General features: G+C 40.5%; 1 long non-coding RNA gene and 1 pseudogene across 1 annotated transcript; one reads left to right on the top strand and one right to left on the bottom strand.

The window, feature by feature from the left end:
* Positions 1 to 15239: 15239 nt before the first annotated feature.
* Positions 15240 to 24089, bottom strand: LOC138399884 (uncharacterized). The gene is made up of 2 exons (XR_011236195.1): positions 24017 to 24089; positions 15240 to 15767 (listed from the first exon to the last, which is right to left on the bottom strand). It is a non-coding gene; the product is annotated as an uncharacterized lncRNA (long non-coding RNA).
* LOC138400335 (small nucleolar RNA U3) lies at positions 21301 to 21418 on the top strand (annotated as a pseudogene).
* Positions 24090 to 27586: the final 3497 nt, after the last annotated feature.

Genomic DNA, 27586 nt, shown 5'->3' with positions numbered 1-27586 from the left:
GGCAGCTGTTCAGTTCAGCTTTCACAGCCCACTTCCTGCCAGTGCCATTTCAGGGGCCCAGCAGTGGCTTTAGGGGTTGAATGGTCATAGGCTTGGGCAGCTCAAACATCTGACTTCTTTAGCAATATAGTTACCTCAAAAACTCAGCCATCTCCTGGTCTAGTTGCTTCTGGTCAGTGCCATATGCAAGTAACTTCAGCCAATTATCAATAGTTTCTAAACTTGAGGGCTTTGGTTTTTTATTTATTGTCCTTGTGTTCTATCCATGTCTTCTCTCAACTTAATGACAGCAATTTGAGACCCTCTGAAACAATGGGCTTGAGAAGAAAAGCCACAAACATTTGATCCAGTGTTTGAAACTGGACTGGCATTTACTCCTCTTCTCTTCCTTCTCTTCTCAGTCCTCCTCCTCCTACCCCCACTTCCCCCCACCTCCTCCTTCTCTCCCCACCACCCATTGTCTGGCAAAAAAAAAACCACAGAAATGCTTGAAAAAGACTTTGGGTCACAAACCTATCTCCCCTTAAGCCTGTAGCTTTACTTATAATGGTTTCACTCTGGGGTACAGGAACAGCTGACTTTTTAAAGTAGTCTCTCAGTCAACCTACATTTTATGCTACAGACATTGAGCCCTGCCCTTTGCAAAACAAAATCCCCTTCCATCACTGCTTGCCAGCGGGCTGTCTCTAGCCTGAGTTCATCTCTCCCATTTAGGGCTTTAAAAAAGCAGCAAGAAGCAGCCAATACCCATCAGAATTCTCAATTTTCCCTAGAGCTAAGATTGGTCGGTATGTGATCTGCCTCCCAGGTTACTGCGAAAGACAGTTTCCCCAAGCATTTTGCTCTACCATGAAAAGGGGCACTGGCCCTCCAGCCTGCAATTTCTGAGTCGTTATAACTGACTTCTGAAAAGTCAATGCCACATATTTTAGGCACTTCCTGTATCAAATTCTGTTTTATTTGGATATGATGTAATGTAGCTGATGTAAAAGGAATCTAAAATAAAAGTGACTTAAAGTAAATAGACATTCATCCTCTTATTATCACTTATGTAATTGTCAGCAGGTAGGTGACCCGGGGCTGGTGTGGGGCTCTGCTCCCTTAAGTCATTAACAGCCGTCCGGTGTCTCCACGGTGTCACTTTCAGCCTTGTGGTCCAAGAAGTCCTTCTCCACATCCAGTTTACACCCAGCAGGCTCAAGAAGAGGGAAGAAAAAGGGCATACCTCCTCCCTTTAAGGACTCTATGTGGAACTTGGGTCCATGATTTCTGCATACATCCTTTTGTCTAACAGTCAATGGCCACACCTGGTTGCTAGGGAGGCTGAGAAATAGTCTCTACTCCATGAGATAGTGGAGTTAGCTAACCAGTGGGGGCACTATTACTAAAAGAAAGAAGAGAAGAGCACAATGAAGGTGACCAGCTGTGTATCTGAACAGCAGTGAGGGAGGAGGAGGAGGCCGTAATATGAGGCTGACGGCACAGGCCTTATGGATAGTGTTCAAGCAGGATGCTCATGTGCATGAAAAGGATGCCATCAAAACTCACACCAGGACTGGAAAGGATTCTGGGAAGATGGCAGAGTAGGAAGCACCAGGAATCTGTCTCTCCACCTAGATAGCAATTGCAGAATCTGTCTCATGTAACTATTTTGGAACTCTGAACTATATTTGAAGGCTTGCAACTTCCAGGAGAAGGCTTGAACAGTAAATTGTGGTTAGTTTTGATCTATTTCAGCTCATAGCAACCATCTATCCCCAATTCTAGGGCTGGCAGCCATGCATGTGTTTGTGTATAGTTTGCCAACAGCTTGTGGTAGCTGGGGTGGGTAACAAGGACCCTGTCCTCCAACAAACTGGAGATCTATGTTCTGATTGCTGCTTCTGATTTTGGAAGTGCAGGTGCATAAGCAAGCAGTTATTGTTGCAATGCCCCCTCCACAACTATTGCAAGCCCCTTCCCCTCCAACAAAAGCAACTTCCATAAAATTAAAGGGCCAGTGCCCCTCCCACTTCATTTTTTTCTTTTTTCCTCTTTTGGGAGCCAAACAGTTAAAGTCCAGGACATTCCAAAACAACCACATAATTGAGAATTTAGAAAGTCATAGTGCATCCCCAGGGATAGATGCAGGCCTTAAAAAAGACCTGAAATGACCTTAAGTTACACCTCATGCTGATCCCTGGCACAGAGACAGCTTACAACAATCAAAGAATAAAACACAAATAAAAATCAGCAAACCCCAAGGAAGGAGGAGAATCTGATTTCCAGTTACTACATTATGAGATTCAAATATCCTGTTTTCAATTTTTTAAGAAAAAATCAAAGGGCATACAAAGAAATAGGAAAGTATGGTTCATTCAAAGGAAAAAAAATAAACCAATAAAATGTCAAGAAAATGTCAAGAAAATTATGTATGAATGCAATGAAAATGTCAAAGAAACCAAAAAGACAGTCTGAAGCTGAAAATTGCAATAACCAAAATGAAAAATTCACTAGAGGAATTCAAAGGCAGATTTGAGCAGGAAGAAGAAAAAGATTGGTGAAGTTGAAAATAAGACAATTAAAATTATTGAGTCTGAAGAACACAAAGAAAAAAAATGAAAGAAAAGTGAACAGAGCCTAAAAGACATGTGAGACACCATCAAGTGGACCAGCATACACATTGTGGGAGTTCCAAAAGGAGAAAATAGAGAGAATGGAGCAGAGACATTATTAGAAAAAATAATGGATAAAAATTTCACAAATTTGATTATAGACACAAATATAAACATCCAAGAAGCTCAATGAACTCCCAGTACAATAAACTCAATGATACTCATACCAAGACATATAATAGTTAAGATGCAAAAAGCCAAAGACAGAGAGAATCTTGGAAGCAACAAGAGAGAAGTAACTCATCACATACAAGTGTTCCTCAATAAGATTATCAACAGATTTCTCATCTGAAACTTTGAAGGCCAGAAGGCAGTGGGCTGATATATTCAAAGTGCTGAAAGAAAAAAACTTTCAAGAAAGAATCCCATATCCAGCAAAAATGTCTTTCAAAAGTGAGGAAGAAATTAAGACATTCCCAGATAAACAAAAGCTGAAGGAATTCATCACCAATAGACCTGCCCTGCCAGAATTGCTGATGGAAATCCTTAAGCTGATTTAAGAGAATGATACATTTTTTTAAAAAATCTGTTAGTTTAAAAGTTAGGATTATTAGCCGGGCATAGTGGCGCATGCCTGTAGTCCCAGCTACTCGGGAGGCTGAGGCAGTAGGATCGCTTGAGCCCAGGAGTTTGAGGTTGCTGTGAGCTAAGCTGACGCCACGGCACTCACTCTAGCCTGGGCAACAAAGTGAGACTCTGTCTCAACAAAAAAAAAAAAAAAAAAAAAAAAAAAAAAAAAAAAAGTTAGGATTATTAAAATCTTCGGTTATAACTCCCATTTTGTTTTCTATATAATGTAAGAGATTAATGTATTTAAAAGTTTAATAGTTTATATTTTTGGACACACAATGTATAAACATGTAATTTTGTAACATCAATAACTTAAAGGAGGCAAGAAAAGAGCTGTATAGAGGCAGAGTTTTCATATGATATTGAAGTTAAGTTGGTATAAGTTAAAGTTGGAGCATTATGACATTAGAATATTAATTGTAATCTTCATGGTAACCACAAAGAATATAGCTATAGAGTACACACAAAAGGAAATGAGAATGGAATTCAAACATTTTACTGTAAAAAGAATCAATTAAACCCAAAAGGAGACAATAATACAAGAAATCAGGGACAAAAAAAGCTATAAGGCATACAGAAAACAAATAGCAAAATGACACAAGTAAATCCCACCTTATGAGTAATTACTGTAAATGTAAATGGATTAAACTCTCTAATCAACAGAGCAAGATTCTGTCTCAAAAAAAAAAAAAAAAAAGACAAAGATTTGCAGAATGGATTTAAAACACATGATCCAGGCCGGGCGCGGTGGCTCACGCCAGTAATCCTAGCACTCTGGGAGGCCGAGGTGGGCGGATCGTTTGAGCTCAGGAGTTCGAGACCAGCCTGAGCAAGAGCGAGACCCCTTCTCTACTAAAAATAGAAAGAAATTATATGGACAGCTAAAAATATATATAGAAAAAAAAAAATTAGCCGGGCATGGTGGCGCATGCCTGTAGTCCCAGCTACTCGGGAGGCTGAGACAGGAGGATCGCTTGAGCTCAGGAGTTTGAGGTTGCTGTGAGCTAGGCTAACGCCACGGCACTCACTCTAGCCTGGGCAACAAAGTGAGACTCTGTCTCAAAAAAAAAAAAAAAACAATAAAACACATGATCCAACTATGTGCTATCTACAAGAGACTTTAGATTTAGAGACCAAATAGGTTGAAAGTGAAAGGATGGAAAAAGATATTCCATGCAAATAGTAACCAGAAGAGAGTAGGAGTGTTTATATAAATAAGTCAGTCATGAAAAGACAAACACTGCATGTTTCCACTTATATTAAGTACCTAGAGTAGTCAAGTTCATGGAGACAGAAAGCAGAATCATGGTTGCAGGGGTTGGGGGAGAGGAAAATGGAGAGTTAATGTTTAATGGGTGCAGAGTTTCAGTTTTGCAAGATGAAAGGAGTTCTGGAGATGGATGGCAGTGATGGTTGCACAATAATGGGAATGTACTTGACACACTGAACTATGCACTTAAAAATAGTTGAGATGGAAAATTTTGTTATGTGTATTTCACCATAATAAAAAGATATATTATTTAAAAAATCACACCAGGACAAAAGGCACAAACCAGACTCTCCCAGGCAAACCTCCTATGTATAGATCATCGTACAGACTTTGGATTTCTAGAATGATGAGAAGCTACTGACCAATTCTAACTGGGGTGGGGACGTGATTATATTTATCTGATTTTTTTACAAAAGCATTTTGGCTGCTATGTAGAAAATTGGCGGTGGGGGGGTGCTGTTAACTCTAAACCCAATCTTCTGTCCCCGAACACAATTGGTATTTAAGGTTTGCCTCCAGCCGGCCCTCCCTCAGCCCACTCGGATGCCTTCATTCTCATTGCTTTGGATAACAATAAGATTTGTCTTTAAGAAGTATCACATGGCCGGGCGCGGTGGCTGACGCCTGTAATCCTAGCACTCTGGGAGGCCGAGGTGGGCGGATCATTTGAGCTCAGGAGTTCGAGACCAGCCTGAGCAAGAGTGAGACCCCATCTCTACTAAAAATAGAAAGAAATTATCTGGCCAACTAAAATATATATATAGAAAAAATTAGCTGGGCATGGTAGCACATGTCTGTAGTCCCAGCTACTCGAGAGGCTGAGGCAGGAGGATCGTTTAAGCCCAGGAGTTTGATGTTGCTGTGAGCTAGGCTGACGCCACGGCACTCACTCTAGCCCGGGCAACAAAGCGAGACTCTGTCTCAAAAAAAAAAAAAAAGAAGTATCACATTTCACAATTACATCTGAACTTATATTAATGCTATTTTCAACAATATGAAATAATTATTGATCCTTCTCCTTTATAATTTTCAACCAAAACAATTTTCCAAATCATCTTTTACTTCTGACACTTCATAATCTCATCTCTCCATCTTTTGATCTATTCATTCACTCTTTTTCAGAATTGATTTACCACTCTCCTGAAATCTTGCCCTTTTGAGCTACACATAACTCTCTTTGGTTATGAAATGCAGCCTCTGCTGGCTACACTACTAATTCCATAAACCAGCACCCAAATTTTGCCAATTTGTAAAAGGCGATTAGTTTTACGTCTCCCTTCATGAATCTAGAATATTGAACATAGACTTTGGTCTCTATTAAGTGCAGCACATTTTTATAAAGTGTGGAACATTAAAGATACAGCAATTTTTGCACTGCAAAGATATTTTAATCCAGCAACTTTCAGGACACAAAGAGAACTTACGATTTAGTTTTGAAGCCCTTTGATGAGAAGGCAATCACTAGCAAAGTGAATATTCATTCCTGGCATACCTTGGAGCAATCCAGGTTTTCCGGCTTCGGGTTTTGTGCTCACGCCTACAAGTGATGGGAGGAACTGGGAAACCAACATCTCCACCAGCAAATCCAATCTTCATTTTGGTGGGCATTGTTGGACATTCATTGTGCCTGGGAAAGGTAACCTTTTATGTCTTTATTGGAGAACACTTTTGGTGATTTGCATATTAGGTCATTGCATGATAATAAGGTGAGAAGAGTCTTCAATGGGAATGGACATAAAATTGATCCTGGATATTGGAAGGGTGTGCTGGTGAGATTGGAAATAAGAGAGAAGAGAAAAGAGTGGATAAGAAATGCCCAAGATTTCCTCTGGCTCTCCTGACTTGTGCCTCTACACTAACCCTCAAATAGAACCAAAAGAGCACAGAGGGGAGGACGCTGTACATATTCTCTCTGGAATATGCGGAACTGGGTGCCACAACTGTGAGCCATGCAGAACTCGGAGAAGGTGGAGGAGAAAAATGCTTAAATCCAGAAATAATTTTAAAACTGCAAGAAGTTAAGGCCACAAAGGAAAGCTAACTGATTAGTGATTATCTAGCTTAGAATTAAAGTTAAAGAGAAAAGATTATTAATTTTCCTCAAAGTTAGAGGGAAGAATAGTTGCTGGCTGAACCTCCACTCTGACAAAATCAGAGAACATTAGCCCCACCATAAGGGGTTTAGACTATTTTTTTATATATTTATTTTTGTTGTTTATTTTTTTGAAACAGGGTGTTGCTTTGTCACCTGGCTACAGTGCAGTGGTGTCATCATAACTCACTGCAACCTTGTACCCTGGGCTCAAGCGATCCTCCTGCCTCAGCCTACCGAGTAGCTGGGACTACAGGTGTGCACTACCATGCCTGGCTCATGTTTAGACTCTTAGGTATAATTTCTTGCTGGAGGGTTATTTTGTTTGTTTATTAAAAAAACCATTTCAGACTAGGGTCTTAGTCAATTCAGGCTGCTATAACAAAATACCATAAACTGGGTTGTGTCAACAACAAAATTCATTTCCACAGTTCTGGAGACTGGGAAGTTCCAGATCAAGGTGCTGGCAGATTTGGTTCTTATCCTGGTTCGTCGATGACGGTCCTCACTATGTACTCACTGCCGCAACAGGCAGGGGATTTCTCTGGGGTCTCTTTTATAAGGGAACTAAAGCCCTTCATGAGGCCTCTGCCTCCAAGACCTCAGACACCTTCCTAAGTTTCCCCCTCCTAATACCACTATCTCAGGGGTTAGGACTTCAACGCATGAATCTTGGGGGCACACAAACATTCACTTCATAACAACCAGGTTTGGTATGTTTTCTCTTGGTAGCTTTTTAAACACACACACAAACAGGGAGAAAGAATAAGAGAGGGAGTGGAGAGAGAAAAGGTGATAGGGATTTAACTCTCTGAAAAACACTAGCATGTTTAAAATTTTTAAAAAATTGTCCTGAGTTGACTGGACAAGGAGTTAGGGGAAGGGAAGAAAAGCTAAGGTGTATCGACCCCATTATATGGTATTCACAACACACACAGAAGTGGAGAAATGGAGTAGACATTATGATCTTCCTTTTAAAAAAAAATCCAGTGAAAAAATTACTGCACAGAGACATTAAATAACTTCTTCAAGAGCACACAGCTCACTAGTGTCCAGACCAATGTTCAATGTCAGGTCTGACTGAGCCCAGATCATACATGCCATAAGTACAACGTAAGTCCTGCATTAGGACATGCTGTGGTCAGTGGTGGGGTCTAGGGCCCAACCCACTCAGCAGCCCAGTGTGTCCCCACAATGTCCTTAGGTGGGCTGGGGGCTTCTCCATGCTTCCAACAAGGCCCCTCCACTCATAGCATCCTTTCTCTTAGAATCTTGTGCTAGTTAATTTGAAAAGTGCATTTCCATTTATGGGTTAATGAGTGTAATTATAATAGGTGATGTAAAATATGTATGTACACACAGTTAAAATCCAAATGCTACAGGAAAATTATGAAAGATAAAGTTTTCCTTCCTTCTCCAGACTGTCCCTTTCCACAGAGGAAATCACTGTTAAGAGTTTTGTGTTTGCGCTTCTTGATAAATGCCCTAAAAATATGACCAGGTCCATATTTAGCATGTCCCACTGGATCTAGGTATTTGTTTTTAGGGATTATGAAGAAAACAAGAATCTTAACACCCCTCTTATAGGAAAGTCTTATAGATGTTATTATTTTTGAAATGCGTTTAAAGAAAACCTTCTGCCTTAATGTCTTAAACCAAAGAAGTGATCAATGTTAGGCGAGTCTGAGACACAAAAATCATGAGGAAATAATTTATTTTTGTGTGTTTATAATTTGTTTGAAATACAACTAATTAATGACACTAGCTAAAGCTTCTTAGTAATTCTTTTGGGTCAGGCACTGTAAAAACTTTTTAATATATGTTTCCTTACTTGATCTTCACAACGGCCTTATTAGTAAAGTTTTACAGATAGAACCTGCAGAGATCTTGAAGAGGATAAGTCTCTTAAAGTCTCACAGCGCTAAGGGATGAAGTCAGGAACTGAACTCCAGCAGTGGGACTCCTGCATTGTTAACAATGACAATGCATCGCCATTCATTGCGAGATGTCACGGACACCTTGAAAAAACATAGTAAAGAAAAACGCCACTCAGAGACATCCTGGCCAAATAAAACCCATATTCGTGTTTATTTTAATCTGTTTCCTATGGTGACTTTTTTTCCTGAACTCCAGATCTTGACGCAGAACCCCACAGCTGATTTATTCGCCTGCTGTATGGGCATATTCACTATAGGAAAGGAATTCAGTCCCTGTCAGCGACACAGTGAATAACAAACTCACCTGAAAAAAGGACTGTTCTGGAAAATTCAGAGCTTTCTCTGTCACTAAGTGGAAGAGAAGAATGAGTGATGTAGTTGTGCCTGGCTTCCCCCTAGGGCCAGTCTCAGCGGAGACCTCAAGATGGTGAGTGAGTGTGGATGGACAGGCCAGTGGTCAGACTTTTGGGGGCCAGGAAGGTGGCTGGACACCAGCCTCTCCCGCATCCCCTGGTGGCTGGCTGCCCCTGCCCTGCTACCAAAAGGCAAGGAAGAGTATCCAGCGACACTGTTGCCAATCACCGTAATCTCCAATTTTAGATTGACCCAGAAGGGCTCTTGTAAGGCTAGATAAAAACACAATCATAGTCCTTATAAAGTAAAAAAAAAAAAAAAAAAAAAAAAAAACAAGCAAAAAAAAAAACTTGCTACACCTGAGCATAACTGTGGTTATAGTTTAATCATTATTCATAGTATTCAGGTGAGGACAGTAGCTAGGGAAATTGGTTTGCAAACTGTCTAGCTGGGTCCAGGCATTTGTTTTTATTAATTATTAAGAAAACAAGAATCATAATACCCCTCTTACATTAGAGTCCTATGGATGTTATTGTTTTTTTAAATGGGTTTAAGGAAAACTGGCTGAAAATCATGAGCTGCAAACAGCATTCTGGGAATACTGCTAGGCAATACAATTTCGTACCACTCCTGGATGTGGTCAGATATAAATAGCAGCACAGCCATTTAAGAGCTATTCTTGCTGGGGGAAAAAAAAAGTAATTAATTGGTGTTATACACAAAGGAGTTCTCTATTTATTATTATTTTTTTGGTAACCAGCACAGCTTTAATTACAAGTAATTGTTCTCAAAATCAGGCTGCTCATAAGTTCTGCATTCTAGACAGTGATTATGCATCAATACACTAATCTATCACTTTCATTATTTTAGTCATTTGGGTGTATAAATTTGTATTTAATGCAGACAACAAACTAGGTACTTCCCACTGTTACTACCTATCAACGTACGCCTTTTTAAGGCACAAGTTGGGCGATTTAGATTTTCATTCATTTGCTTTTACTTAGGAGAATAATAGTGCATTGCTGTGGGGGGTTTTTTGCTGACTGCTAGGTAGATGCAATGGCATTAGATATACAAGGAGCTGGGTTTGTTACTAGTTAATGGGGAATTTTACTAGGTGTCTCCACAGAACTGCACTTGCTACCTCATTGTAATGAGCTGAAGTCTGCAGAAATTCCCCTACAGAAATCTCTTATTGGATTAATAGGAGCCCATTCCTTAACCTCATTGAGAATTTGTGTGTTTCTTTCCTCCCAAGTTAGACACTAGAACTGTCGCCTGGATTACTGAACTCCAGTATGCTATTTACTCTCTACTGGGGCTTTATATGTCTGAGTGAATTTCAAAAATAAAATTCAAAAGCCTTCTCAGGACATCTGATGGGAATACATTAGATTCACCTTGTCCTTGTGGATGACACCGCTATTTTGTTTCTGATCTCTTATGCATGCAGGCAAAAGTTCTTTATTTCCTGAATAAAATAAGTTTCCTTGAATGCAAGACAAATGATGATGCCCTTTGTTCCTTTTCCAATTCGCCTTTTGGTGTGGTAGTCTAATTTCTAGGCCAAACAGTTTTAAATGAAAAAATGGAATTAAAAATTATATTCATACTCATAAAAAATAAATAATCAAGCGACATTTTGGGTAATCACTTGTTTCATTGAATAGCCTTCATAGAACACACACACAAAATGTTTCAATTAAATTGGAGACTACAGTTTATCTCATGATAAACTATGTTATTATCCATTTCAAAATGTATCTAAAATGAGATATAAACATGGAACAAAATTTACCTTTAAAGCTACTCATTTTCTTCATTAATTCTTTTTTATTAGGCTTTTGTATTAAATGGGCACATACTATAGAGTTGAACTAGCTCAGAGGTAGGCTGCTTTGAACATTTGATCCTATTGTTCTTTCCCAAGTAAAGTATTTACTGAAGTGATAGGAATTCTCCCTAAGTAAAAAATCTCCAGTAATTTTACAACATTTATTGAGGGACTTCTGTGATCATAGATATTCAGTGAGAAAAGGACTTACGACAGAAACAAAAAAAGATGGTGATGATAAAGGACCTATTCTTATTCTCCTGATGGAATTTACAATCCACACAATAACACACATACGCGTGTGTGTATCACACACATGCACACATACATGCAGAGCTCTTGTTCCAGATAAGTACATGAATATAATAAAAACTGGAAAGCTGAGTATTTAAGAACCCAAAGGTCCTCTGAAAGTGGAGGGACCAGATTTACATTGGCATTTATTTGTAGGGTTTCTAGAAATATCACAAAGTGAATGATAGCATAGCTTGTCATCAGATAAAGTAGTCCCAAGTTTGATTAAATCAATTTTATTTCACAAAGGTTATTTAACCAATACTTACCAGTAGTTTACTAAAGTTTTTACTTAAATCAAAACTTTAGAAAGTTGTTTTAGAAACAGGAGGAAAAGACTCTAGGGTGATTGAATGACAAGAAAAAGTTCCTAGGCCAGAAAGAGCAAGTCAAGAGCAAAAGGAAGCTGTGATTGGTGAAACACGGTATCTGTCTGTATAGAACTAGTGAAAACCAAGGCAGGAAATTCCATGAGGGATTGGATGGAAGAGGGATGGAGGAGGGAGGGTGGTGAAAGCAGGTGGAATTGTTTCAACTGGGCAAGCATTGTGGGTCTCACTGGCATTTTCACACTGTGATTACTCTCACTTTATATATGTTCTTGCTTGGATCACTTTGAGCCAGTTGCCCAAACTGAATATTAGTGAAAATGAGACATACTATCATAATACGTGTTCAGGCTCTGCCTACAGAATCTCAAAGCACATCAATTCAGTGGAAAATAAGTGATTATCTGACATACGTATAAATTTTAAAAAGCCCAAGCACTAATTTACATGTTTAATTTCCATTCCCCTATTAGTAAACGTTAGTGGGTTGTCTATGACTGCAGTAATCCAGGGATGGTCCTGCCTTTGAACACACAGCGAATTATTAAGGGAAACCACCCGTTGGTTATGTGCAAGGCACATGCTGACTCTGTTTCCAATTATTGACATGAAGAAGAAAAGGTAGACATGACCACATTCCCAACTATTGTGCTTTTATGTGTAGCTTTCCTGTCACTTGTATTGTACATATTGGGTACTCAATAAATGGTTTTTGCATTAAAGAGATCAATTTGCCTCTTTACCACATGATTTGTACCACATGCAAAAACGATTTCAGTGACACATGAATGAGACAAAAGAGCTAATGGATGAGAGACTCACCCTTCAAGTCACATCCAGAGCGTAGGCAGAAGTTTTGGCTGCAGGGGCAGCCCCAGATCAGCACTTGCAGACTTAACACACCTCTAGATATTGTGCTTGTTTCCATTCTGTTGTAAGCAATGGGAGGTCCCTTTGGAAAAAATTAAAAAATGATAAGCAAAAAGATAAATGGATATTGTTAGAATTTTGAGAATCTAATTTACAAGTACCCATTTAAAATTTTCAACTATAAAACTCAGATATCCACATTTATTTTTACCGTGGTCATGTAAAATTTTGTGGAGGGAGAGATTATTTACAACATTACAAAACAATGCTGTTGCTACAGAAATTTTCTTGGAGTAGCAAGGTTAGGTCCGATAATACTTTGGCTGTGAAACAAACGTGTCCTTTCGCTTTTGAAATGCCTAGCAAATAAAGACTGGGCAGCTGAAATAACAGTCATAACCAAAAATAAATGATCCGTCCTGCGTGTACAACTCCAGTGCGTTCAGTGAAATGAGATTTTTACTATTTTTGCCAGACAATGGAAGATCTTACCCTAACAGAGCCAAAGGACAATATGGCAGTGAATCAGGGCACGGAGGAGTCCAAGTCCCCACACTCTCATTTTCAGGAGGGAAATGCATGAGGAACTGGGGTGCTGTAAAAGGGATGTTGCCTTTCTGAAGTTGTTTTGCTTTGGTCATTCCATAGGTAGAGGCTGCTTCGAGCAATACTTGGAAAAGTAGTATCGCTAAACAGGGTTGGAGTCCTTGGATAAGATTTTAGCCATTACCTACCTTCCCTGGGCATGTCACTTTGGCCATCTATTTTCAGCTTCGTTATCAGCCACCCACCAATGGACCAATTTTTACTGAGCAATTAGGAGATCACAGCCCTGAGCAGAAAGACTGTGGTCTCCACCGTCAGGAAGCTTACAATCTACTTGGAAAGATGACAGACACACACACACACATACACACACACACACACACACACACGGACATGCATTAAGAGATCGTAAACCCATTTTCCAAGCCACCAGTTATTTCCTCGACAACCCCAGAAAGGGAGAGCTTTCTTCCCACCAGAGTGGCCAGGGCATTTGCGAGAGTGCAGAATGCTATGCACTAAGGTGGATATTATGAAGGAGGAGGAGCCAAGACTAGGGAAGGGGCAGGTCTGTGACCTAGCGCTGGCTCCCGGCACGGGAATGATCCCCATTCTCCACGTGTGCTGTGTGCACGGCACGGGCTGCCTGAGGATGGCGCAGCCGAGCCACTGCTCTGCCTGAGGTTTGCCTGAATGCAAACCTCCCTTCTTCGTCCACTTAATCATCCACTAAAATGACAATCCACCCTAGTCAAGCGAAGCTCACGGAGAGAAGGAGAGAGCCAGACTAAGATCAATTTTTTCTAAAAGTTTTCTTTTTTCCTACATCATCTCAACCTTCCTTTTTTAATAAACTGGTTGGCAAATCGGCCTAACTTGAAAGATCTCATTGGTCAGCCTTGTCTGTTTATAAGACCAGGGAACCATTCATGGCATTATTATTATTATTATTTAAAATCTTTTCCTGTCTTCCCAACAGCATCTGGACGATCTTTCAATTCTTGTCTGGTGATAATAAAATCATTAAAAAATGTGCCAGAACCCTTTGTGCTTATCTCTGTGCCATTTGGAACATATGTGAATAAATTGAACACTACTTGTTCATTGGTTTTCTTGCTTTTCTCTCTCCCCTTGTTCTTAAAAGTCCTGTTTGAAATCAGTCCGTAAAAGCGCCAGGCATCTGAGTGACGTCTGATGCTGGGAGGTACGCTTCGACATCCTCCACATGGCCTTGATCTAGACAGTGAGCCACAATCTACCCAATGCATTTTTGTGGCTTACGCAACCTAAAGTCTGGGGCCTTTCTTTGTTGAACATTTTCTTTGGCCTCCAAGTTGATCTCATAGCACCCCAGTTTGGGCATTGCACAGATAGTTCATAGATGACCATGGGGAATCCGGCTATGCTGTTGGGACTAGTAGCTAAAATATCTTAGAGGGCTTGACATAGATCAAAGAATGTCTTTCCCTTTCCTGGAAACCGTGTTGCCAGCCTTTTCCAGCCAGAGGCCCCTGTTAAGTGAGAAGAGAGCAACTCCAGCTCATCCCAAGAGAGGCCTCCCTGGAAGAGATGGGAAAGACTTTTCCAGAAGGAGTTTGCTCCAAAGCATAAAAGGTTCAACCTCCAGCCTATCACTCAAAAAAGTTTTTAAGGCCTTTTTAAGGAAACAATTTAAACCCAGCTGCACCTATCGATCAGTGATTTGATTTTGCTTTGTTAGAAGGGATTTGTAATCTGCTTTTAAATGTTTTTTGTTCCTGGCCTTCTTTGATAGCAAGTTCTGCCTGAGGCTACTTCTCAAAACTCCTCACTGGAGCTTTCAAGTCTATGTGAATAACTAGAATAATTTTAATCTGGACCTTTCCTTTCTTTCCCCTCCTCCCCTCCTTCCCCTCTGTACGAAGAAGAAAATGTTAGGGGGTTGTAAGAATTTTTCATCATAGTCTGCCAAACCTAAAACCTATGAAAAGAAATCATTTGTCTTAAAAAAAAAAATTAAAAAAGGAGAAAACAAGAAAGCAAATTCTATTTATAAAGTCAGAGAAAGTCAATCTGATTTCATTTTCTCAAACATATTCAGTGAGTCTCAAAAAGTATACAACTTCTAAAGTCTTGCCTCTGCTACAATTAAAACACTAAATTTCAAAACAAAACTCTGAGTCATTGAAGAATGTACTATTTTTGTAACAGATAGAGATACATTTTATAGAAACTTTTTTACTTAAAGCTTTTAGAGGTTGTAATCATGCCTTTCATGACATCGTGAACATTAATTTTATGTCTTCTTAAACTACCATAAAGAGTGGTTGTTTTATTATTATAGTATGAACTTAAAACTAGAAACTATGCTCCTAATTTAACTAATCACTTCTAATATTTCTCAAGCCTCTGGAAACCAAAAACACTTAGAAGAGAAATCTCTTTTTTGATTTTCTTAATGAAATGCACACACGTTATTTTTATAATGTAAGCTTATGCTTACACATGTATGATCTTTACGAGTTTATTTAGCAAGAAACCAAATATGTGAGAAAAACAGACTTTTCAAGTGGTGCTTTAATTGTCATTCATGCATGTTCTACAGATCATTACCGAATGTTTACAGGTCCTGCGTGGAATGACTTTACACCCAAGAAGAGGGTAACATATCTTCATTGTTTATAAAAATGACAGCTCCTAATGGACCATATTAACTTTAACACAAACTATTAAATCTCCTTCATTAAATTTTTTTTGTGCGTTCTGTTTCAGCATCTCGTTAGCTCTGGGAAGTAGGTGCAAACTCCTAAGGAAACATGAGCACACATTGAGACGATTATAGATCATGGTTATTAGATAAGCCTCGGGAGGATGTTTTTCTTGGGTTGCTCACAAGCATTTTGAAAGAATCGTGTTCCAGGTTTGAGGTCCCATGTTTCTTCCTCTTAAACTATGAGCAGCTGTAGCACATGACCTACTTCTGTAGGGCCCTGTAATGATTTCCTTCCTTCGGAGGCTTCAGGAGTCCTCCTTCTGCCCTGTGAAAAAAGGGACAAATATTTTAATCCAAGCAAAATGCTGAAGCAGGTTTTGTTGGTTTCAGGGAAGAAACTCAATACAGCTCCAGTGCTGAGTGTAGGCCTCAAATTGGAACCATCTGGGCTGCAGAAGGGCTCTGAGACCTTTGGGGAAGCAGAGACAGTCTAGCCTACGGCTGCAGCCCATACACCTGCAGAGATGGCCGATGTCTCCGCAGGCGCTGGACTCGCCCCGAATCGGAATCGGAGCTGTTCACATGGCGTGAGAAGCCCTCGCTGCCTGGCATTAGCAGTCGGGAGCACTGTGTAAGGAATGGTGACAAGTGCTCAGGGACGACTTATGACGTAAATATTCCTCCTAACGAAAGGAATACCTCGTTATTTTTTTTGAAACATATTTGACACAAATCAGACAGAAACATGTTTCTTAGTTATTTCTTTTTAGCAGAGAAAAAAGTTCACAGGAAACCATAGGTTAGTGCACACAATGCAAACAATATTTTTAGAGTTTTCCTTAAAGGTAGGGGAAGAAAAAGGCGATTCAAAAGCAATGTGTGCCCATTCGGTAGTCTCCATACTCTTTTTATTTTTTTGTTTAGAGGATTGTTATTACTGTTGGCTAGTTTTCATTTCCAACTAAGTGAAAGTGCTCTAATATCTAAACATAGAAGGCCAGCTCCTGAGAGGTTATTTTAGATAAAGTATTCTTTAAAATTTTTAAAACTCTCTATGGGTGAGAAATGAGAGTATCAGCCCATCTCCAAATAAAAAGGACAAAGACCTTTACATAGTGAAAGACCAGAAATCATATCATTTAATTTTAAAACCAGCTTGGAATATATTTTCTGGTAAGAAAATGGGACATAAAGAACAGATCAGAATTGTACACAAGTTGTGCATTTAATAAATATATTTTCCAAACATTGGTTGATAAAGAATACATCTTTGCAATCTGGGTCTTATATTATTTACTATGGTTAGAAACATAATGATTCCAGTGTGGCCGTTACACAAACCTAAATAATATGATCACATTTGACATCCTGAGAATAGGAGCCCCACAACAATGTCAACGCCAAGGTCAGAGGGTGATTTATTGAGAAAGGATCAGTCCCTGGAAAAGGTGGCAATTCAGGGAACTTATAGGAGAGGTAGTTAAAATTTTGAGCTTTGTGAAATTCTTAGAAGTGTAAATTAATATAGTTTCTTCTAGCTCATCTTTTCAATAAGCCAGTGGACTATACTTTTTTACTTATTATAAGTAAATTTATTGGCTTATTGTAATTAAGCCTATTGACTGATGGAAATTACAGTCAAAATGTAGATAATATATATGTGGTAAAAATTTTATATATTCTTAAAAATCAAGAATTATTAGCAAGAATACATTTTTTTTTTTACTCCTGAAGGGAAAATAAGAATTTAAAAATAATATTTGGATTGCAAGGCTCACAGAGCATCTCATTTTTAAAAAGTTCTAAGGATATATCTGGTGCAAGGCTTCCAAGCACATTAGGGGTGACATGACTGTACCGTGTTTTGGTTCTGAGCTGTTCTCACATGCACACTTCATCACAAGCCGGCTGGGAGGGGTACAGGAGGGTTGTGTGCATTGGGCTTACTTTTTTTGCCCTGTTCCAAATTTATATGCATGAATCTAAATTTTTCACCAAATCTTTGTTCTCTTTTCTCTTGAGTCTGCTTCACACTCCTGCCCACACACCCAGCTGCACCCAGATAGCTCTTCCTCCCTCCCCACCCCACAGCCAGCACCGCTGTTAGCTACAGGGTGAGACTTAATGGAGCTGAGCAGCTTCCTATCAGCTTCCTGTGGAAAGCCAGTCGGCCGAGACTGGGAAAGGCCAGCCACCCAACGCCCGAAGCCAGGTGAAAATCAATTGGTGAGCTCCAAAAAGCTTCTCCCTGCCATTTAAGGCTATTATATTGATACCTATATTAAGGGCTTGGGTTTCTCTAGAAAATACTGGCACTGTCGAATGGGCATTCATTGGTATGCCCGTATGCAGTAGCTGAGCCAAGCTGGTGCATCAATTCCAATGAGTTGTGAATTTCTGAAAAGTATCAATGCCTACACTCAGAAAATTAAGAAATTCTGTGGTGTGTCTTTATGAAACCTTTAGATACAGGTTTGATATCTTCAATATAGCCCCTAAATTAAAGCAATGATTATAACAATTGCAAAGCCACAAAATCAATGTTCTGATGGTTTTATTTGAAAAGCACCATTCTCTACAAATGGGAACTAATCAATATAAAATATACATTTATTTGAGAGAAAAGCCCACCCTGTTCTCAGGAAAGGTGAACAGTTGAAAGTGGGCGATTTCAGATTGATTTATGAACCGGGAAAGTACTTCTGATTTTTAAATTTATTTTATTTATTTATTTTTTTGCCAAACTGGTGGGGAGGTGATGAAGACTGACTTCCCAGCCCTTTGCTGCCAAATCTTAACTGCCTGAAAACTTACAGAAATGCTTGATTAAAACTGGAATAAAAATCTCCAGTTGCCTTCAGCAAACCACAGCACAAGGGTGGGAAAAACAGTGCCAGGTTGCAGTTTAAGGATAGTTACTTGGCGCCTGCTGAAAGTACTGCTCCCTTCCTGTTTAATAATTAATTCAACTTTAAAGCCCCAAGGATCTGGACTCAGCACCAGCTTCACAAAGCAGTACAGAAACAAAATGCTTCCAGAACTGGAGAGGGGGGCGCCAATAGAGGAAGAAAGAATCTAACATTTCAAGAAACATCACCACATGGGGCCTGCAAGCGGGGGGTGGGGTTTGGAGGGGGAAAGATCCAGGGTGGAGAAATTCAAAATAAAATAAATACACACAAAATCAAGGTTATTCACGGCCACGGGCACCAGGGCAGGGAACGGCACAGCGAGCCGGAAGTCATCCATTCGGGAGGCAGGCTGGGTGCCCTCGGGCTAGTGGGCACCAGGAGGGCAAGGGGCTCACTCTCTGGGAAAGGAGAGACCCAGCCTTGCTCTTCATTAGTGGCCTCTGCTCATTAGTCAGGGCATCTTGCTGGAAAAGGTATCAAAGGTGGGCCGTCGTCCCTGCCTTGCCCAGCTCACGCTCCACCCCACACCACCCCAGCCCCACCAGGGGAATAGCCAGAGAATGCCCTGATGCGAGGGTGGAAACCAAGCAAGTTTCTAGACTTAAATATTCAGCTATAGATGAGAACACCCTACACAGCAGCAGGTAACTGCAAAAAGGAGCCAAACATCCAGTGGGGTACCTGCGTCGTGCTTTGTGATTTTTATAAATCATTTGCTTTCTCTAAGTTGATGAATCCAGCACGGGAAGCAAGACACTAGATGCTGAAAACAGGCAGAAGCCACTAAATGCTCATCAAATCTCTCATCACACACAAGGTAGGAGGGAGAATGTTTCCAGACACAACTGCACACAGACCCATCTCCATCCAACCACACAATCCAGTATCAAACCACACGGACTGTTCTTTTGCACACCAGGAAATCTAGGTATCTGAAAGCATTGCCAAGAGATGGTCGCACCAGCAATGAACAGTTTAATTAAATGAAATGAAGGCCCGCGTGGCCAAAGAAAAGAGGAAAGCTATTTAAACAACAAATTGTATTTACTTTTTGCTTATCATTGGTAGTATTATAAAGAAGACATGGCTCACTCATATCCTCTGAGATTGTAGTTGGGCATTTTGAAAAAGATATTCATGTAATTAAATGGCTGAGTGGAACAAATAATGACCTGAATTTTTCCTAATCCTTAAAAAGGGATGTTTTGAATACTGTACAATTATCAAAACTATATGGATTTTCTTTATATTTTACTTGATATATACATTAGTTATAAAAAGTTTAAAGTACACCTCCTTTGTCTCTGCCTGCCTCCACTTCAGGTGGATGGCATTGCCCTGAAAATGCAGCAGCTATCTTTTTTTAAAATTTTTTTTTGTTATTATTTCAGCATATTATGGGGGTACATAAGTTTAGGTTACGTATATTGCCCTTGCCCCCCCACCCCCCTGAGTCAGAGCTTCAAGCGTGTCCATCCCCCAGACAGTGCGCATCGCACTCATTACGTATGTATACACCCATCCCCTCCCCCACCCACATCTGACCGACACCCGATTAATGTTATTCCTAAATGTGAGCAGCTATCTTTTAAAAATAAGATTTTGTATTCCTCCTGACTGACCCCTTAAAATTGTGCCAAACTCAAGTTTGAAGTTGGTTTCCAATTATCAAACAATTTCAAAACCAGAAGGTCAACATGTTTTCCCTATTTTTAAGTCAGTGAATGTCTAGCTGCTGTATTTTTTTTTTTTTTTAATTTCAAGTTTGGTTTCAAGCTAATATCTCCATTTCCTTGCAAAGCCCATAGTGGTTTGAGTCAGTGAGGGACCTGACCTGAAGCCAGTTATCTAACCTCTCAGTGCCTCGGTTTTCTGGTCTATAAAATGGGGATAATCACTGTTCTTATCTCACGAGGTTGTCATAAGGATTTAGCAGCATAACACACGTGGAGCATCTGGCACAGTGCTTCTTGCACAGAAAGCTCACCTTGAACTCAAGAGCAGAGCAGAGTGGCCCTTCTTCACCTGGCCATGACACTTTCCTTAACCAGCACTCCTAAGAAGTGATTGTTTAACTCACTTGGTATGTTCTGAGTTTTCATGTGTCCCTTTCACTTTACAGAATAGGTGAGTTTTTAAAGAGTAGTCAGTTGAATTTCTGTAAAGCTCACTATATTTTTAATCCACCGGAGAGCTTTCTATCTGAAGGAGCCTAGACAGTGAATGCTTTCTTATCATAGCAAATTCCTTTGTGGTGAGAATAATTATCCATCAGCTTATCTTTTTCAAAAAAATAAATTCAGATATTTCTATGAGGCAGCATGTTGTAGTGGAAAGACCATTAGACGATGAAAGAAGCCAGCTCCCGGCTGGTCTGGCACTAACTGCAAACCCTGGCAAGTTACAAACGCAGGGACAAACCCCCGGGTGTCAGTGTGCACCGCTGCCGAAGGAGGAGGTCACGGGGCTTCTCCGGGTGCCTTGTGTCTGTGGGGAACCCCATTGCAGCGGAGGGGAGAAGAAACTCACACTCACACACAGCCCCCGATAAACTGGTGCAGACTATGATAAGGGCTGAAATAGAGCCAGGAATTAAATGGACCAGCAGATTGACAAGGCCTGTCCAGCACTACTGCTCTCTGATTCCTGAATTCACCAACGTCTAGGTTAGTGCCCAGTCACTGGCTCCATTCACCTGATGTTCACTATGTCCTGTTCACTCCTGTCCAGCCTGGCCTCTTTAATACAATCCACAGGGAATTGGTGGTACCAGGTAATCTGGAAGGTAAGCACCCTTGGATATAGATGTACCCTACAAAAGGGAAAAGGTGTGACCCCATGATTAAAAAGCAGACCTCAGGCTTAACTCTGGGATAATCAACATATTTCCTCAGACAAGTGTATTCTGTTTAAGATTTGCCCAGAGGAGGTTAAAATGTTGTGTCAAAGACTATACTTTCAGGGATCATTTCTATAGTTTGTTACTAAAATGTTGTGTCAGAAGTTAGAGAATAAAACAGAGGAATATGAAGAAAAAGTCACGTCCTCTTTTCTACCTAATTGTGATCCTCCCTCTCCACGGTTTGAAAGATGGTACACTAGAGGTAACATGTGAGCCCTGGAGGCTGATGGGTGGGATCTTCACTTGTTTTCTCATCTGAAAAGGGGGGATTTCAATCTTGGAAGGTTTCCTTAGTGATTATGTAAATTGATATGTAGAAATCTCTTGATAGAATACACAGCACTTACCAAGTTCTCAGTTGGTGTCAGCCATTATTATTAAGATATGAGCTGTGTTCAGCCAAAGAGCTAATGCCTAGTATTACATAACTAGTATTACCAAGCTGAGATTGTTTCGCCTCTGTATTTAGTTTACTAGGGCTGCCATAACAACATACCACGGCCTGGGTGGCTTAAACAGCAGAAATTTGTTTTCTCACAATTCTGGAGGCTGGAAGGCAGAGACCAAGGTGTGGTCAGGGCTGGTTCCTTCTGGGGCCTCTCTCCTTGGTTTGTAGGTGGCTGTCTTCTCCCTGTGTCCTCACATGGTCTTCCCTCTGTGTGTGCCCGTGTCCTACTCTCCTCTTCTTTTGTGGACACCAGTCATATTGGATTAGGGCCCACCCCAATGACTTCATTTAACCTTAATTATCACTTTAAAGGCCCTATCTCCAAAGACAGTCACATTCTGAGGTGCCGGGGGTTAGAAATTCAGCATATGAATCGTGGAGAGACACAATTCAGCCCATGTCAGTCTCCATATCAGTAATAGCATGGCTTGCATTAAGTATGTAAAAATAACAGAAGCTCAGATTTGTATACATGGGTATAGAAATGAAAAAAGGGATGAAACTGGAGGAGATTATTAAGTAAACAAGCCAGGCTCAGAAAAACAGACATTGCATGATCTTACTCATATCTAAAAATGTTGGTTTCCTAGGAGTAGAGAGTAGAATGGTGGTGACCAGAGGCTGGGGAAGTAGCAGGGAGGGAGACGGAGAGAGGTTAGTCAATGGATAAAAAGTTATAGTTAGGCAGGAAGAGTAAGTTCTGGAGTTCTCTTACACAGTAGGATGACTACAGCAAATAAAAATGTAGTGTATATTTCAAGATAGCTAGAAGAGAAAATTTTGAATGTTGTCACTACAAAAAATGATAAATGTTTAAAGTGATGGATATGGTAATTACTGACTTCATCATTACACAATGTATGCATGCATTAAAACATCACACTGTACCCCATAATATGTACAATTACTGTGTCAACTATACATAAAAGAAAAAGAAAAAAAAAAGGGAAAACAGGCTCCATCCAGGCCCTTGGCATACCTTCCCTGAGATGAAGCAGTGTGGGCCCTCTGACTGCACCCCAGTAAAGAAGTGACTCTTGCAGTCCGTAGACGAGTTAAAATCGAGCAAAGGTGAGGACTATTATAACATCAGTGGAACTGACAAGTGCGACATACTTGGTGACAACTTACGAAGCTTTGGTAGCATAAAACAACAGAAATCTGCTTGAACACAGATTCACCTGGGCCAAGGAGGGAGCTGTCAAGCCGCCTTGGTCCTTGGCCGACCTGACTCAGCACTGAACTTTGCAACCTGTCAATTGATGAAGAGACAGGAGGAAGGTTTCACAAATGCAGTTCCACACTTTGCCTGCATAGTGTCCAGTGACTGATGTATCTGCCGTTTCCCCCCTTCTTCTCTGGGCATCTTCCCTTAAACACCTTGTCCATAGCTGCTTTTTGCACCATGGCTATGTCACCCCTGTCCTTGTGCCAGAGAGGATTGGGTTACATATTTAACTAGTTTCTATATTTAAATGTCTTAACTCAATCAGTTTAGATGCATACTCGTGTTCCTTTTAAATGTTTCTATTTGGGGCTCTTTTAGACTCTCATTTTGGGATTTTCTAAACATGCCAGCCCAAGGAAGTATTTGCACAGCATATAATTTCATTAGATAGTGGTCACCACATTGCTTGAGCATGAAGCTTTCAAAGAAAATTAAAGTGAAAAAAAAAAAGATCTAGTATTGGTTATTAACTCCACCTCAGGGTGACTTCTCTTCAGGGGCAATTAAATAGCAGCTCTGGGCTGTTAAGTTTAGTGGCTTTACTTGTAGGCGTCACACTCTTCTTCAAGGACAACCTCAGTTCAGATCTGCTTTGATTTTACGTGATGACACTAAGGCTGCCTCTGTGGAACCAGATTTTGTTTGAAATTGTAGATGTAACTGCATCTATGTGCTCTGACCTTTCTTCTTTAAGAAAAAAGTTTTGCATTACCAGGTAAATGCCCCTTTGGTAGAATTTTCATGGAGCACTGGGGACATCCTGTGGTCAGCTTGGTTTAAGGCAGCCAATCTTTCTCAGCGACCATCTCAGGGATTAAAGAAACAAATGTCCCACATAAACCCTACTTTGTTTCGCAAGACCAAAAAGAAAAAGAAAAAAAGAGAAAAGGGAAAAAGAAGTATATTCTTTTTCCTAATCATTTTTACCATATAAACATCTTTGTTTCCGAGCAATGCAATTTTTCAGGAAATGTGAATGAAGCAAGTATTTTTGTTAAGGATGGATATTTCACTGAAATTAGCTACAGCTTCATCAAAACAGAGGAAGAATGCCGCGGTGTCAGGCATTGCTCTGCGACCGTACCTGGTTCTCACCATCTGTAAGTTCTCGCTGTACCTTGGCTCAAGTTCCAGTCCTCGCAGGAGACAGCCTTCTGCAAAAGAGCACACAGCATGGCTTAAAGGGAAAACAGTGGGTATTTTGGCAGTTTTACACCGCAGATAGTGCACCGGTGACACCAAATTGAAGCCATTTAGTTGTAAATGTGATATTATACTTGATGGTTTCCCTTGGCAAAGCGCTGAGCTGCCCACGTTGAACAGAGGTTAAAAAAAAAATTGGAACTTGGGGAGCAAAGCCAGTCACCAGAGTAGCAGACCAAAGGGGCTTGTAAAAGCATTTGTCAGGCATTTAGGATCATAACTCAGCTCAACACACATGGTACCAGGAGCAGCCCGCTCGGTTTCTGCCGTGGAGAGCAGGCGATGGAGTTTATGTTGTTCTTCTGTTTATTAAAAACGGATGGCAGCGCCTGACAGAAAAATCAAACTTCCGGTCACGGCTCATTAATCCCTGTTGTATCTGTCAGGGGTGTGTGCGTGGAGTTCCAACAAGCCCCTCGGAGTAAGATAACCGCTGAGCTGTGGTATTTTCTCTAATTCTGAATGGAAAAAGAGATGCCAATCACCTCAAAAGAGAGAGAGAACGCGAGGTTAATTTGAACCCATCTATTTTAGTGGTCATTAAATGTAAGTGTGTTGGTTTAAGATAAAAATGACCACACTGAATAATTTTATTGCCAATGTTTGTCCTAGGGCTTTCTTCAGGAGAAGCAGAAAGGAAAGGGGAACGTGGAATGAAGCCAGATACCATGGCTCTCTCATGAAAAGCACAGTTCTTGGAGACTGGTCTTCGGGGGACCTTTGCAGACGGCTTCTACGTGCTGCGGTCACTGAAGTGCAGCCCTCTGGTAAATGATCTCCGGCCTCCTCCGCCGGAGATGGAGATAAGACCCTGATCAGCCCAGACTGTTTCCCTCTACCCAGAAGACAGGACCAGCGGTATTCCAACCCCTCTGCTGGGAACAATGATCCTTTGTAAGAAAACGTGCGTTTCAAAGCCCTCCCCCTGTGCCTGCTGCACCGGTACAGTCGGACAGGGCCACAGGGCCAGGAGAAAGGCCGTTTTTCCTGCCACTTGAGGACTTGGGCTCCGAGGCCTACATTTCCGAGTCTCCCAAAGCCTCAGCTTTCTCATGGGTAAAAGGTGCATAACGACAGTAATTTAGCACATACCTCAGAGGATTTCTTGAGGATGAAATGAGATAATACAAGTAAATCACTTCAACACAGCACCAGGCCCATAGGCAGCACTCAGAAAATGCTGTTCTTGAAATTGCTATTAGGAACGGCATTGTCCTCATCCTCGCCATCAGGGAGGCCGTTGTGAGCTCCAAGCTGTGCTCTGGCTACACGGTATTCTCAACCTGCACGTCAGGAAGTGGAGGGAGAGGGTAAGGACAAACAGAAACACGTCAAGGAATGCTCTGCATGGGGAATCTTATCCTGCTCATCTTGGCGGAACCAAATCATTCCACCCAAAGAGGTGAATCCATATTTGAGAATCTAATGAACCCTATGGTTTTTATTTATGTTATAACTCAAACCTGCTTACCTCTCTCTTCCTCACTCAGCCAGAGCTCGGGAATCTAAGGACTGGGGGTGGGTGGCAGCGTCATAAAGGAGCATCAGGCTGTGAGCCATATTTTCAATTTTTATTAACATTTCTTATTTGCCCACAGCCTGATTTCTTTTAGGCTTGACATAATTTGCATGATTGAGTTAATCCAAGTGTGAAATGCAGGAGGGACCCGATTCAATGGGTGACCGGAAAGGCAGCATTATTAGGACATAAAAGAGATGGGGCCGGGAGCTGCCCCCGCAACTCCAGGTGCAGACAGACCACAGACCACACTGATCCTCAGGACGAGAGAATAAATGCGAGCGCCCAGCACAGGAGTTGCGCTTCTTCACGCAGTATTTTTCAGGCTAGGCACTGCATTTGAGACGGGCAAACAGACTGTTTCCACGTGGCAGCAAAATCTCTCCACCTGACTCCTCTAGCATTCCTTGTAAAAGGAAGGTTTTCATATATGTGTGTGTGTGTGTGTGTGTATATATATATGTTTGTACTTTTTATTTTAAAATAATTTTAGATTTATAGAAAGGTAATACAGAGAATCCCCGTATACTCTTTACCCGCCTTCTCCTTATGCAAACATCTCACATTAATTACTATGGTACATTTGTTAAAACTGAGAAATTAATATTAGTATTATTAACTAAACTACAGACTTTATCCAGATCTCCTCAGTTCTTCCTTCCCTCTAATGTCACTTTATTCATTTTGAAAGAGATATGTCATCCCTACTCATTTTAGTAATTATCTTTAACCAGCAGAAAAAGTCATTCTTGATTTCATTTTGCAACCTGCTGGCCTGGCTTGACCTTTGAGCTCATCAGGGTGCAGAGCACGCTCGCTCGCAAAGCCAAGCAGAGCACCCGAGCCCCACGTGCAGGCCACAGCCTCGCTGGCACCTCTGGGGAGGACGGGTGTTCTGCTCCGCCATTCCTGGAGCGTTGAGAAGTCCAGAAAGCCAGCTCCAGGGAACAGCTGTAAACTCTCTGGCAATCAGCAGATTCGGACTGAGGAGGGCCAGCTGTCCTCAGAGATCTTCAGACCTAAAGGAAAGACTCTAAGGGTAGCGTGAGGACATTCAAAGAGGGGCCATTCAGTGAGGACGTTACCAAGCAGTGGTTCTTGACTTTTCTTTTTTATTGCAAACTCCTTTAATACTAATATTTAATCCCTTATATCCTCTTAGTAATTTTTCCAAATAAGTCTAATGTTTTATGATAAAACTTTGTTTAAAAATTGGTCAATGCTATTAAAATCATATCTTAGATTTCATATTGAATAATCTTTAAATATTATTATCTATATTTTAATTGCACCAAGATATAAATGACATAGGATGTTTCTCATTCACTTTAAGGTCATAATTCAGGAAAAAGCTAACTGTTGACCAATTCGTTTTAAAATGATATATTGTCTCATAATTGGAGACTGAATGTATATTAAAATATATTCTAACAACTGCATCAAATGTACTAGGAAACCATTTTATGGCTTGATATTTAGAAATTTTGCATGTTGCCTTTAAAAAAAATAAACTGATTTATTTTTGTAAGTTTTGTCCTTAATGACGAGGGAGAAAGTCTCACACTGATATTTGTAAAAACTTTGCAAATAACACATTGAGGGTGTAGTTTTACACTTTCAATTCCTAATAAGTAACAAGCCATTTTGAGTATTTTTATCTTTTTCACATTGAATTTTGAAGTACTAGTGACACAGTTGTGTGCAACACACGGCACTCTGCAGGTCAATGCAGATAGCTTTACGAGAAATTTGCAGACTCATGACCTTTTTATGCTCCTTATTCACTATTTTGCAACATCAGTGGCCCATGTGCTTTTCTCTCTAGCCAAATAGCCAAATATAAGTTTAAACTACACAATACCTAACTAAGAGTAAAAGTGAGTTAAACCTGCACAAAGGTGAAAACCACCCAGCGGCGGGATGTGTCGAATC

Source organism: Eulemur rufifrons, chromosome 19 (genome assembly GCF_041146395.1).
Source record: "Eulemur rufifrons isolate Redbay chromosome 19, OSU_ERuf_1, whole genome shotgun sequence".
In the NCBI taxonomy this organism is placed as follows: domain Eukaryota; kingdom Metazoa; phylum Chordata; class Mammalia; order Primates; family Lemuridae; genus Eulemur; species Eulemur rufifrons.
The sequence above is the reverse complement of the archived record's forward strand: the minus strand, read 5'-3'. Positions and strand labels throughout refer to the sequence as shown.